The sequence below is a fragment of the Phyllostomus hastatus genome, unplaced genomic scaffold (genome assembly GCF_019186645.2).
Source record: "Phyllostomus hastatus isolate PE091 unplaced genomic scaffold, TTU_PhHast_1.1 phas_scaffold_385, whole genome shotgun sequence".
Taxonomy (NCBI): domain Eukaryota; kingdom Metazoa; phylum Chordata; class Mammalia; order Chiroptera; family Phyllostomidae; genus Phyllostomus; species Phyllostomus hastatus.
This window is the reverse complement of record NW_025334026.1, coordinates 15,915,430-15,929,010: the sequence shown is the minus strand read 5'-3', so window position 1 is coordinate 15,929,010 and position 13,581 is coordinate 15,915,430. Positions and strand designations below refer to the sequence as shown.

The following is a 13,581-nucleotide window of genomic DNA, read 5'->3' as shown; positions in this document are numbered from 1 at the left end:
ATGTCTGAAAGGCTGTGGTCAAAGGCCATTTTTGCCAGCTGTAAATGGGGTATGTGAAACCAGAGGGAGCACACAGCTCTTCTTAAAATTGAAGGTGTTTATGCTTGAGATGAAACTGTTTCTGTCTAGGCAAGAGATGTGCTTATGTGTACAAAGTGAAGAATAACACAGTGACTCCTGGTGGTGAACAGAACAAGCCAGAGTAATCTGGGGAAAGGTAACTCATGCTCATGGGAACAGTGGTGTGGTGCATGCTAACTTCCAAAGCAACCTTCCTGTTAAGGCCATTGGACACAGAATCCATGTAATGCTGTACCCTCAAGGACTTAAACTTATTGAAAAGTAAATAACAGTCCTGACTGGTGTGGCTCAGCTGGTTGGGAGTCCTCTGGCAAAGTGAAAGATTCCTGGTTGGGGCAGATGTTTGGGTTGTGGGTTTGTTCCCTGGTCAAGATGCAAAGGGGAACCAACTGATCAATGTTTCTCTCACACATCGATGGTTCTTTTCCTCTTTTTCTCCTTCCCTTCCCTATAAGATAAGTAAATAAAATCTACTTTAAAATAGTAAAAAAAGCACTTCTGGCCAAGGTGTAGGCTTAGGTAGACACACTCTGCCTCCTCACACAACCCAAATAAGGACAACAACAATTTAAAAACAAAAAAACAACCAGTACTGACAGAAAATTGAATTGTATGGAAGTCTGACAACCAAGGAGTTAAAGTAGACACAATCATCCAGACCAGTCAGAGGGTGGAGTCAGGGAGCCGGGACAGAGAGGGTTTGAGGCAGGGTGGCTGGTGGACCACAGGTGTGCAAAGTGGCAGCTGGCAGCCCCAGCAAGGCGGTGGATTGTAGAGGGGCGCCGCACACCCAGTCCCACATTTGCACGCGGATAAACCAGGCCAAAATGGGGAGCGAGACAGACCACCAACCCAGGGTCCCAATGTGGGGAAATAAAGCCTCAAAACACCAATTGAAAACACCTGTGGGGGGTTGAGGCACAGGGAGATATTCCAGCCTCACAGGAGAGTTTGCTGGAGAGACCCACAGGGTCCCAGGATGTACACAAACCTGCCCACATGGGAATCAGCACCAGAAGGGCCCAATTTGCTTGCAGGAAGCAGGGAAAGTGACTGAAACCTGGCAGAGAGCATAGCAAGCACCACTGTTCCCTCTTGGACCCCTGCCCTGCAAACCACACCAAGACAAAGAGACATGGGTTGCCCCGCCCTGGTGAACACTTAAGGCTCCACCCATCACTACATAACAGGTGTGACAAGACAAAAAAAATGGCCCAAATGAAAGAACAGATCAAAGCTCCAGAAAAAAATGCAATGAAGCAACCAAGAGATAGCCAACCTATCAGGTGCACAGTTTAAAACACTGGTGATCAGGATGCTCACAGAATTGGTTGAATTTGGTCACAAATTAGATGAAAAAATGAAGGCCACGCTAAGTGAAATAAAGGAAAATGTACAGGGAACCAATAGTGATGGGCAGGAAACTGGGACTCAAATCAATGGAGTGGACCAGAAGGAAGAAAGAAATATCCAAACAGGAAAGAATGAAGAAACAAGAATTTGAAAAAATGAGGAGAGGCTTAGGAATCTCCAGGACATCTTTAAACGTTCCAATGTCTGAATTATAGGGGTTCCAGAAGGAGAAGAGGAAGAGCAACAAGTGGAAAACTTATTTGAACAAATAATAAAGGAGAACTTCCCCAATCTGGTAAAGGAAATAGATTTCTAGCAAGTCCAGGAAGCTCAGACAGTCCCAAAGAAGTTGGACCCAAGAAGGAACACACCAAGGCACACCATAATTACATTACCTAAGATTAAAGATGAGGAGAGAATCTTAAAAGCAGCAAGACAAAATGAGACAGTTACCTACAAAGGAGTGCCCAGAAGTCTGTCAGCTGATTTCTCAACAGAAACCTTGCAGGCAAGAAGGGGCTGGAAAGAAGTCTTCCAAGTCATGAAAGGCAAGGACCTACATCCAAAATTGCTCTATCCAGCAAACCTATTATTTAGAATGGAAGGGCAGATGAAGTGCTTCTCAGATAAGGTCAAGTTAAAGGAGTTCATCATCATTAAGCACTTATTATATAAAATGTTAAAGGGACTTATCTAGGAAAAAGGAGATAAAAAAACATGTACAGTAAAATGACAGCCAACTCACAATAATTAACAACCACACCTAAAACAAAAACAAACACAAACTAAGCAAACAACTAGAATAGGAACAGAACCACAGAAATGGAGAACACATGGAGGGTTATCAACAGGGGAGCAGGAGGAGCAGAGAGGGGAAAAAGGTACAGAGAATAAGTAGCATAGATGGTAGGTAGAAAAGACAGGGGGAGGGTAAGAATAGTATGGGAAATGTAGAAGGCAAAAACTTTTAAGTACGACACATGGATATGAACTAAAGGGGGGAATGTAGGTGGGAGGGGTGTGCAGGGTGGAGGGGAGTGAAGGGGGAAAATGGGACAACTGTAATAGCATAATAAAAAGATAATTAAAAAAAATAAATGGGAAAAAAGAGTGAAAAAAAGTATATACTGAAGTTCAGGGTCTCTTAAAGATCAGATCCAGTGCCATCTTGGTTCAGGCTGACTCTGGCCAGTTTTTGTTATTGTAGCCCTCTTCTTTCTTTTCTGTTTTTTTTTTTCCTGTAATCAAAATGAAAAGATAAGTACAGCCAGCAGCCTACAACTGTGGTGACACATTTGCACAGTTATACAACCATGACACTACCATCATCACCTTCCCACCTGGAAACTCTGCACTCATTGAACAGCTCCCCATTCCCCCACCCACCCCTTCCACCCCACTGCATCTGGCAACCACCATTCTGCTCTCAGTTTGACTACTCTGACTGTGTCATATAGGTGGACGGTATCTGTCCTTTTGTGACTGGCTTATCTCACTTAGCATTATGTCCAAAAGTTTCATCCATGTTGTAGCATGTGTCGGAATTTCCTTCTTTTTAAGGTTGAATAAGATTCTACTGAATGGTCCTGGCTGGTGTAGCTCAGTGGATTGAGCATGGTCTGTGAACCAAACAGTCACTGACTCAGTTCCCAGGCGGGGCACATGCCTGGGTTGCGGGCCATGTTTCCAGTGGTGGCCATGTGAGAGGCTACCACATATTAATGTTTCTCTCCTTCTCTTTTGCCCTCCCTCTAAAAAGAAATAAATAATTTTTAAAAAACCACTTGTGTTATCATTTGTTTTATCATTTGTCTTCAGCAACAGAGGTGCCACTTAGGGAGAGAAAATCCCCATGAATTACTGATCTTTGCTCAGTGGTCTCCCTAGGTTTTGTAAATATGGGCTCCCTTTGTCTGTAGTTTACCAAAGCTCTACTGTCCCATGTTGCTAGGTGCAGGGGAGGACATTAATCAGTTTGCATAAGAAGCTCTGATCCCCTATCCTTCCCTGTTTCCTGAGATAGTTCCAAGTTAAGTCTTTCAAGGTCTCAGTAACAGGAAAGGGCACTGGACCTCTGAAATAAACCTAGAAATGCTAAAGAGAGACAGGGCCACTGGGAAAGGAGGAAGAGGGTTCCAATTTCTCTAAGGCAGCAAATACTGGAACTGGTCCTCTGCAAGCCACCTGAGCCAGCTTGAGCCCTGGGAAAGTTGTGTGTGTGTGCACCAAAAGAGCTGATGCTAAGATTTGGGGCTATTTAATTCTTTGTTGTGGAGTGCTATCCTGTGCATGGTAGGATGTTTAGCAGCATCCCTGGTCTCTACTCACTAGATGCCAGTAACACCCACCTCCAGTTTGACAACCAAAAATGTCGCAAGACAGTACCAAAAGTCTTCTGAAGGACAAAATCATCCCCAGTTGGGATTAGGATGAAAAGCTCTCTCTCCAAGTTTAGTTTGGGATGGCTGTCTTCCCTCAAACAACTGGTGAGTATGGAAAAGTGCACCCTGGCTGCAGAAGTAGGCTGCTGTAGCTGATTACAGCTTCAACAAACACACTCCAAGCATGGCTTTGGGAATAATGTCATTGCCTCCTGTAGGAGAGATTCAACCACATTCCTCAGCCACTTTATGCCAAGTGACAGCCCCATGCCTAAGAAACAACTGACTTGCAAGTGTCCCATTTCTACCACTCAAGGGAAGTCCAGCACTCTGGATGTAGGGGAAAAAAAGAGCTGATACAGGCAGATAAGTGAATTGAACAAGATGAAACCATTTGGTTAGTAGCTGCCTTCACTAAGTGACACATTGTGGAGAGGACAGCTGGCTTGCAAGAGTTATGGTTCTGAGGGCAAGATGCTATGTTAGCTCCAAGGCCAGCCATGAGGCAAGTACCTGTGTTCCAGCCTTATACTCTGGAACCCTCACTACCAGGTCAATTTCTCCCCATGAGCTGGCCCCTCCTACCCAATATCCCAGTATAGGACCTGAGAGAATATACATTTAAGTACTCAGGAATCCCAGACTTGGAGAGAGGTAGCAGGCTGGAGAAAAAGACAGATGGGACATCCCAACATCCTTCTTTTATGGCTCTGTGGTGTGAACATTGCAATCAGGGATTCACTTGATCCCAACCTGAATTAGAGGCACCTTCCAGCTCATTTTTAGTTATTACTGGAAACAGATGCATAATTCTATAGTTCTCTTTTACCTTTAAACGAAGTGCCCTAAGATTCTGTGTGGAATGGAATTCTGTGCATCACACGAATAAGAGAGGTCTCTTAATCCTTACCTTTTGGTCAGAACTGTGAGGATTTTTTGGATCTTCACTTCACAAGGTACATTCCCATAACAACAGCAGCTCGGGCATCTCAGGGTGCTTCCTACCCAGTGATCTGAGCTTCTTGGTGCTGATGAGTTGTTAGCACTGTGATCCAGTACCTCATGGGCTCTTATAATTCAGCCTTTCAAGACTAACTCGTGAAAAGTAGGGAGGGGGTGATGTAGGTTTCCAGAGAGCTTTCGAATCCAAAGCCACAGTCCAAATCGGAGTTAGGGCTTGTGAAACTGTAAGAAAGAAGTTGTTCTCTAAGGGATCTGACCCAGTTTTCTCTTCTGTTGTTCTGTTCTATTTTCCTCTCTTCACACAGCCCCCCCCTTACAAATGGGCATGCACACAGGACCCTAGGATATGTTTGGAGGCAAAATAGGCACTCAGGCACACCTTCTTATTTATAATGGAGACTCCCTTGAGGGGTTAGAGAAAGGGAGGAAATAATACACTTCAATATCCAGGAGTAGTTCCAATTGGGGGCCCCAGGGTGGGAAGGCCTCGGCTGTGATGTGGGTGCTGTGTTCTGGGCTGGCTGGCAGGTGAGGTCAACTCACTTGTCAGATAGTTATTTTCAGTTATGGCCAAAAGTCATATGGGTTTATGTGAATAAAATTTTTAATTTTGGTGAAATAGCCAAAGCCCCTGTCATGGTGTTAGATGGGTGAGATAGCAAACCAAGGCAGGGAGGAGGCGGGAGGCACGTCTCCCCCACTAACTCGGCAGTCCTGAGCCTGGGCCGGCCATACTGCCAGGTGTTCCAACAGCACAGGAAACACCACGCTGACCCGGGAGGAGGGCAGTCCTTGAGATTCTGTGAATCATCTCCACTATCTGGGAAAGAAAGCCTTTGAAACTGCTTTCATCCCAAGGCCTGAAAGGCCAGAAAGGGCCCACAGTGCCCAAAGGAAGCAGCCTATGAATGTCTTTGGGCATTCATGCCACCCCACCACCAAAAGCTGCTCCACCTTTACCTGTCAATCAATATGTAACTTCTTCCTCCAAATCCTGCCAACTATAGAAGCCCTCAGAATAAAGGACTCTGGCTTGATGCTCTTCGCTCTCTTGGCTTTCCGTGCTTACCACTCCAGCTCTCACCACGCCTGCGCTTGCCACCTCAGTCTTTGGTCAGCCTTACTTTCGCTGCCCTTACCCTGCTTTGCCCTGAACCTTTGCCTTTCAGCACCGCTCCCCCTTCTCTTTCATGAGAATGAATCACCAATAAACCCTGCTTGCACGCTAAAAGACTCGCTGATCTGTAATTCTTTACTGCACTGGTGAGAAGAACCAAGTTTCTGGGAGTTTCTCCCATAACAATGGCACATTATATTAATGTGAAGCTATGTCTGGGCTAGAACCCAAAGTCTCTCCGCTTCGTGTGGGTGGTGGGATTTGGCAAGTCATCTCCCAGTGGCCAGCACTTGACTGCAGCCCATTCATTTGTCTCCACTGCTACTGCTCAATCTACAGTGCATGCCTCTAAACCACTGAGTCACAACTGGTTCCTACAAGATGTTTTGGTGAAACTACAGGTAAGTTTCACCCTTTACAACTGTAGGTGAGGAGATGGATATAGATGTATATGCCTTCTAGGTTAGGTTAGAGATCAGGAAGTTGAGGTTAAATCATACCAGAGAGCCTGGAATTTCTGTTTAGCAGGAGGCAGAGTGAGAGTGGAGGAATCAAGGTTGTGGAGAATGGGGTTTCCACCAGGTGCCAGGACCAGTTACAGGTGAGCAGAGACAGCTTTGGCATTCCCAATGGCACAGCAGGCTATCCACTAACAATGATGGCCCAGAAGGCTTTAGGGTATTGCCAGAAACAGGAAGGGGATGATTGGTATGGGAGATTTTATAGAGCTAAGAACAAGAGCATTTGGCAACTGATTAAATTCCCAGGATGAGGACATGGAGGACAAGAAAATGTGCTGGGATTAGCTCAAGGTATGCTAGTTTCTACACACCCAAACACAATTCTTTCTCTTTTTCTAGATTCTAACTCTTAGGGGAGAGTCATATGGACCAATTTATCTTTGTACCCCCACAGAACCTTAATCAGTTAAAAAAACTACTGATAGTTTATTTATACATTAAACTCTTCTGACTACCTCCAGGCATAAATGAAATGTGGACACCTTATTATTTCTCAGCTCATTCTGCTGGATAAAGAGCATGCATGCGTGGTGCCCGTGTGTGTGTATGTGAAGGTGGTTATGATGTTTTGCAGAAAGTGCCCACACGATGTGGACTACCCTCAGATGACTAGCCCATTGTGGGTTATAGGAACCTGCTCAAAGCCAGCACCTGGGATGGGGATTCTGAGAGCTACCGCAGGCCAGTGCATCTGTTCCTCCTGCCACAGGGAGCACTGCCAAACACAATTGATTCAGGAGGCCTGTCCAGCCCCAGTCCAATAAAAGGCCACTAGTACTCATCAAGGTGGGCTTGGAGGGAGTATTCATAAGTCTGGTGGGACACTGCCCCTCTGTGCAAGGCCAGGGTGTCTATATACAGTCGTTTTTGGCCAGCGCTGCATAAGCCTGTGGTCTGCATCTCCTCTGGGCTGGGCTCATGACCCAGCTGCCGTGCCTTGTTCCTGCCATACTCCAGATCGGCCAACAGTAAGGACAAATTGCTGGGCACAAGAGTGACTCAGGTGCCAAAAACTGCCGGGTGCTGACAATTTTGCATAGAGGCCGTTTCTCAATGCAACAGCGTCACCTGCCGGACGCAGCCATCAATTACACCTGCTGCTGAAGAACTCCAGACCCAGGAGGATTTGTAATTTTCCAGCCTGTTAGCGCCTTTTGGCGTAAATAGTAAATCGGGTTGAACCGCATGATTAAAAAGCTGGGACGAGCCTAAAAGGCCTCACTAGTCAAATAGAAATGGTATTTTTAAGAGCGCAGTCAGCCTAGACCTAGAGAGGTTTTACATGAAACAGTGGCAGCTACTGCTTTGGGAGAAACCACCTGAAGCAAAGACATGGCTCGGTGGAGCCGTCAAGTCTCAGAGGTTCCCCTAAATGCCTGGGCTTGGCTAGCTGATGGCTTCACTAAGGTAAAACCTGATGGGGTCCATTGGATGACTGCTATTTTCCAGCCTCATGGCCAGCTGTGTAAAACTGAAAGCACTGGGCAGAACTCACAACCGTTCTCATTACACAGCTGGCAAGTGCTCCCCTGGATGAGCCGCATTACATTTTACTGACTTGAGCACGACAGCTTGGTTCACCACTTGGAGGATTACAGGTATAGAATTATGAAGACACACACTTTGGAGCAGTGAACTCCTTGGCTCTGACTGTTGGGTCACTCATGTGGATGCCCATGGTGAGCACCAGGTCGCTGATAAAACTGACTGGCATCAAGCTGCTGATCAAGCCTGCACTGCCCAGAAGCTCCCTCCTATTCATCCTAAACTGACTTCATTGAAACTTTGACAACCTCTAGGGGTTCTCTTGGTGCTAGTGTCCCTGTTCCAGTCTGATCCCCTGACTCAGGCCACATCATGATGGCTCTTGAAACTAACCTGTGTTGTGTTTTAGGCTTTGTGGACCATCAACAGTCTGACATTGGTGTGCTTTTTGCCAAAAAAGCCACCCAAGAAAGTGCCAAGAGTCAAAGTTTTAAGCAGTCTGCACTCCTTATCATGGACAGCATCTGGTTGCCAAGCACTGGAATGGCCTTCTCCAAAATCAGCTGTACCTCCTTGACCTCTTCTACCTCCTCCTGGTCCACACACCTTAATAAGCCAGCCTGATCACTGAATGTGGCCATCCCTCTGAAGCATTTGTCTCCTCTTGGTCAGCCATTTCTTCTTGGGTAGGGACAAAAATGAAAGGAGTGAGGAAGCTCTCTAGACTTATTTTGAAAATTAAAGATTCTGCCGTAACTATTCCTTGGAATTATACTTCTTTTCCCCCCTATAATGGCTACCCCAGAACAGCGTACTTAGTAGACCCTCTGGTACAGCCAAGCCACAGGGGAGCCTGGGGAATGCCAATTCAGTTCTGGTCCAGCCACCAGGATTCTCTTGTTGGACTTACGTGGTTCTAGATCACTTGATTGAGGGCATTGCTCTCCGAATCCCTTACAGTTGCCCGTATATGCTGTGGCAGGCTGAACAATGGCCCCCAAAGATAAACAGGTCCTAATCCTTGGAATCTGTGAATGTTACTTTATGTGACAAAAGGGACTTTGCAGATATAATTAAGGGTTTTCAAATGGGAAGATTACCTTGGATTAGCCCAGTGGGCACTAACTGTAATCCCAAGTACATTGTACGTGTGAGAGGGTGGCAGGGGTAGATTTTGCTACAGAAGTCAATGTGATAATAGGAAAAGAGGGACAAAGATGTTGCTAAAAGCACTGGATTAGAAGATGAGGAAGAGGCCGTGAGCCAAGGAATGTAGTTCCAAAAGCTAGAGATAATAGGGAACAAATAGAGGTGTCAAAGTGGAGGGCATAATGGGTCTTTGTAAATTTTGTAAAAATGCTCTCTCTCACTCACACTGGGGCCTTGCAGACAAAGGTCTGGGTACACATAGGGAATAATTGAAGAAAAGGAGAAGTTATAGCTACTGGGATGTGACATACCAATTCTGTCTGTGGAAGGAGAGCAATAACCCAGCATCTGAAGGGAACACCTCAGACGCAGGAGGCAGGATGACACTTAACACTATTGTCTAGAGGCACTGCCACCATAGCATGGCAAGCCCCCCTACAGTCTGCCTGAGTTAGGCAGCACCTCTGGCTGGCAATCTGACCTCCACTGGGTTTGCCAGTCTTGAAATTCCTCAAGTGAACAACCCCCTCTTCCATATGCATGTCAACACGACTCAGAGACCAGGACAACCTTGTTTCACACTAACTGTAAGAAATTCATGTGTTCCTCCTGAGGCCCAAACATTCTTCAGTCAACAAATCCCATTGACTCTACTTTGAAATGTATCCTGAATTCAATCAGAACTTGCAGGCTGTGCCCTATGCAGGGCAGCTAGGTGAAGGGGCATGTGGGGATAGAAATCCAGCCTGAGCTCCAGAAGGGATCTATCTTTCTTTCTTTCTTTCTTTCTTTCTTTCTTTCTTTCTTTCTTTCTTTCTTTCTTTCTTTCCTTCCTTCCTTCCTTCCTTCCTTCCTTCCTTCTCCCTTTCTCTCTCTCTCCCCCCGCCCCCCTCTCTCCCTCTCTCTCTCTGTTTTAGAATTTATGAGATTTGCTCTCTTGGCAACTTTCAAATATGCCACACAGTATCAATACTATAGTTGCCAGGCTAGGGACTCTTTTTCTTTCTTTTTTTCTTTTTTAAAGATTTTATTTATTTATTTTTAGAGAAAGGGGAAGGGAGAGAGAAAGAGAGGGAGAGAAACATCTAGGTGAGAAAGAAACATGATTGGATGTCTCTCACATGTGCCCCAACCAGGGTAAACCCAGGCATGTGCCCTGACCAGGAATCGAACCAGTGACCCTTTGCTTTGCAGGATAATGCCCAACAAACTGGGTGACACTGGTCAGACCTAGGGACATTTTTCCAATGCTGCACTGGGGCATATAAATAGCTGCAGGCCTGAGTCATCTCCCACCTCTACCTCTATTGCCCAGGCCCAAGCTGTGGTCATCTATCGCTTGGAGTAGAATAATAGGTCCACTTCCATCCTTCTATGGTCCCTATCATCCAACCTCCATGCACCAACCTGGGTGACCCTTTACAGCCTTTCCAGTCAAATCACGTCATGCCTCTATTCAGACTAAAAGCCAAAGCCCTGATAATGTCCCCAAAGACTCTATCTCTGCTCTGATTTCATCTCCTATTACTTTCTCCCTCCCTCACTCACTCACTCAGCTCTGGTCATTGACTTTCTCATTATTCCTAGAACACAGAAAACAGTTTCCTGCCTGACGACCTTTGCAATTACTCCCTCTGGAATACTCTTTCCTCCAGGTATCTCTATATCTTGCTCCCTTACTCCATTTGGTCTTCCCTTCCATATAAAAGTCCATCCCTTCAATCTCCCTTAATATTCTGATGTGTGTTTACTGCCTGTTTCTTACAACTAGAATGTAAGCTTCATGAACTCAGAACTTTGTTTTGTTCAGTGCTGTATTCCTAGCACCTAGAATTGTGCTTGCTGCATGGTAGGGACTCTTAAATATGTTTCTGTTAAGTAAATGAATGGTGCCTGGATGGGTAACACCTGACCCCAAAGAATAGAATGTCTTTTTTTTTCTTAAGATGTTCTTTATTTATTTTTAGAGAGGTGGGAAGGGAGGGAGAAAAACATCAGTTAGTCACTTCTTGTGTGCACCCAGACAAGGGACTGAACCCTGCAACTCAGGCATGTGCTCTAATTAAATTGGAGACCTTACTCTTTGCGGGATGACACTCAACCAAATGAGCCACACTAGAATTGTTTTTTTTTTTAAGATTTTTATTTGGCCCTGGCTGGCATAGCTCAGTGGATTGAGTGCAGGCTGAGAACCAAAGCATCACAGGTTCGATTCCCAGTCAGGGCATGTGCCTGGGTTGCAGGCCATGGCCCCCAGCAACTGCACATTGATGTTTCTCTCTCTCTCTTTCTCCCTCCCTTCCCTCTCTAAAAATAAATAAATAAATAAATAAATTTTTAAAAAAGATTATTTGTTTATTTTTAGAGTGGGGAAGAGAGGGAGAAAAGAGGGAGAGAAACATCAATGTGTGGTTGCCTCTCATGCACCCTACACTAAGGACCTGGTCTGCAACCTGGGCATGTGCCCTGACTGGGAATTGAACCAGTGACCCTTTGGTTCACGGGCTGGCACTCAATCCACTAAGCCACACCAGCCAGAGCAAGAGTAAAATTCTTGACAACACCACAGACTCAAAGCAATTGGTGACCCAGTTACCCAGTTTGGTTATTTACTGGACAGTCCTCACTTCAGTCCTCAATATCTTTTCTTTGCAGACTCTCTGAACTAATATTCCCCACCAGCCCAGTTACCTCTACCCTGTGGAAGGAAAAGTTAACACAACAACAAAGAGATGCATTATATTTACAAATAGTTTTGTTGGAAGGTAGAAAGAGAACAGTGAGATAGTTGTCTTAACACAATGCCAAACTTGAGTTTTTCTTGGTAATTTTTAAATACAATGCACTTTTAAGAAATGCTCAGTGAGATTACTTCCAAAGCATGTACATCAACTGATTCAATTCCAAAACGATTCTTGAATTTCACAGTAACCACTGTTTTATGACTTGTGTAATTATGTGAACAGTGTTTCAAAAGCATTTGGAACAACAAAAAGACAAAGGAGTGCTTTAATGTGTGAAACAGCAACACAAACCATGACCTTTATTAATGAAAGAATAATTCTGTGCTTATTTTAGCTTTCAGTCTAGCTGAGAAGCATTACACTCCTAAGAGAAGTAAGGCATATATGTTTTTCTTCTGGAAACATTTCAGCTGGCTGACGGGTTTTTCAGACAATTAGAATGAGACAAACTCTTTACTTCCCCTTGGCCAGAAGACGTCTCTCCCTGCAGGATTTCTCAGACTCCTTCCTTTGAGGGTTGCTGGCTCTTCAACTTCCCTTTATCCAGGATCCTAAATAGAAAGTTTGCTTGATCCACATAAGTCACCATTATCACTAGAAAACATCTCCCTGTATCTGCTAGTTCTGAGCACCAGAGTAGGCTCCACAGGGTTAAGAAATAGAATTCTACCTACTGTATAGAACTTACACTTTGGGTTAAGAATAGGCACATCTTAAAAGAGCCAGCCAGATATGTTGGGGCAGCAAGGTGAGGGGCAGTGTGCACAACTTGATTGCACGTAGGAGTGGGGAGAGGGTGGGAGTGGTTTCTTTGCCAGAGGTGAGATTCATGGAGTTGGAGACCATGGGGAGGATGGGAGGTGTTACAAAATGCTGAGGATGTTCCTAATACTGAAGGTAATATCAGTATTCAGAAGAAGGAAAGACAGGGCATGCAGTGAGCCACTCAAGACCAGGCTCCACCCCAGATATTCATTCATTTATTAAAAAAATTATTTAGGTACCCTTGCCGTGTGGCTGGTGTGGCTAAGTGGATGGAGTGCCAGCCTATAAACCAAAGGGTCGAGGGTTCAATTCCCAGTCAGGGCACATGCCTGGGTTGCAGGCCAGGTCCCCAGTGTGTGGGGCGTACAAGAGGCAACCACGCATTGATGTTTCTCCCCTTTTCTTTTTCCCTCCCTTCCCCTCTGTCTAAAAATAAATAAAATCCTACAAAATAAAAATAAATTATTTAGGTACCCAAGAGTAAGGTACCTAAATTGGTCATCAGGTTACAATGAACACAACAGAAGGCCCTTAAGTGGGAGCAGGCGTGTGAAGACAAGTGAAAGCCAGTGTGGCTGAAACATAGGGCCGGAGACCAGAAAAATAAAGGTCAAGGCCAAATGGCAGGCAGGGACTGGATTACATCGGGCCTTGCTGGCCGCGGGTAGCAACTTGGATTTTATTCTGAGGGCAATACATAACATTTTATTCATTCTGCAATATACTTAGTAATTAGTCAGTCATTACAATAATACTAACGAAGAAGAAAAGATTGGGGCGGGTGCGGTCACGTATTTATTCAAGGCCGGCTGCAAACAAGAGGCCAGGTCAGGGCCTACGAAAACCTGTGGGCTTCGGGGTGGTGCGAGCCTTGAGCTTTCGCTGCTGGCTGGGGACAGGGGTGTGCCAGCCAAGGCCAGGCGGGAAGCGCTGCGGGGGGGGGGGGCGGGGGGCGGGGGGCGGGGCCAAGGCGTCAGACTAGATGCACGCCCCGGCCGCATTGCGCATGCACTGCTGCCGGA

The 13,581-nt window shown here is 45.6% G+C and overlaps 1 pseudogene; it reads left to right on the top strand.

Moving 5' to 3' along the window:
- Nucleotides 1–346, top strand: LOC123806312 (annotated as a pseudogene).
- Nucleotides 347–13,581: the final 13,235 nt, after the last annotated feature.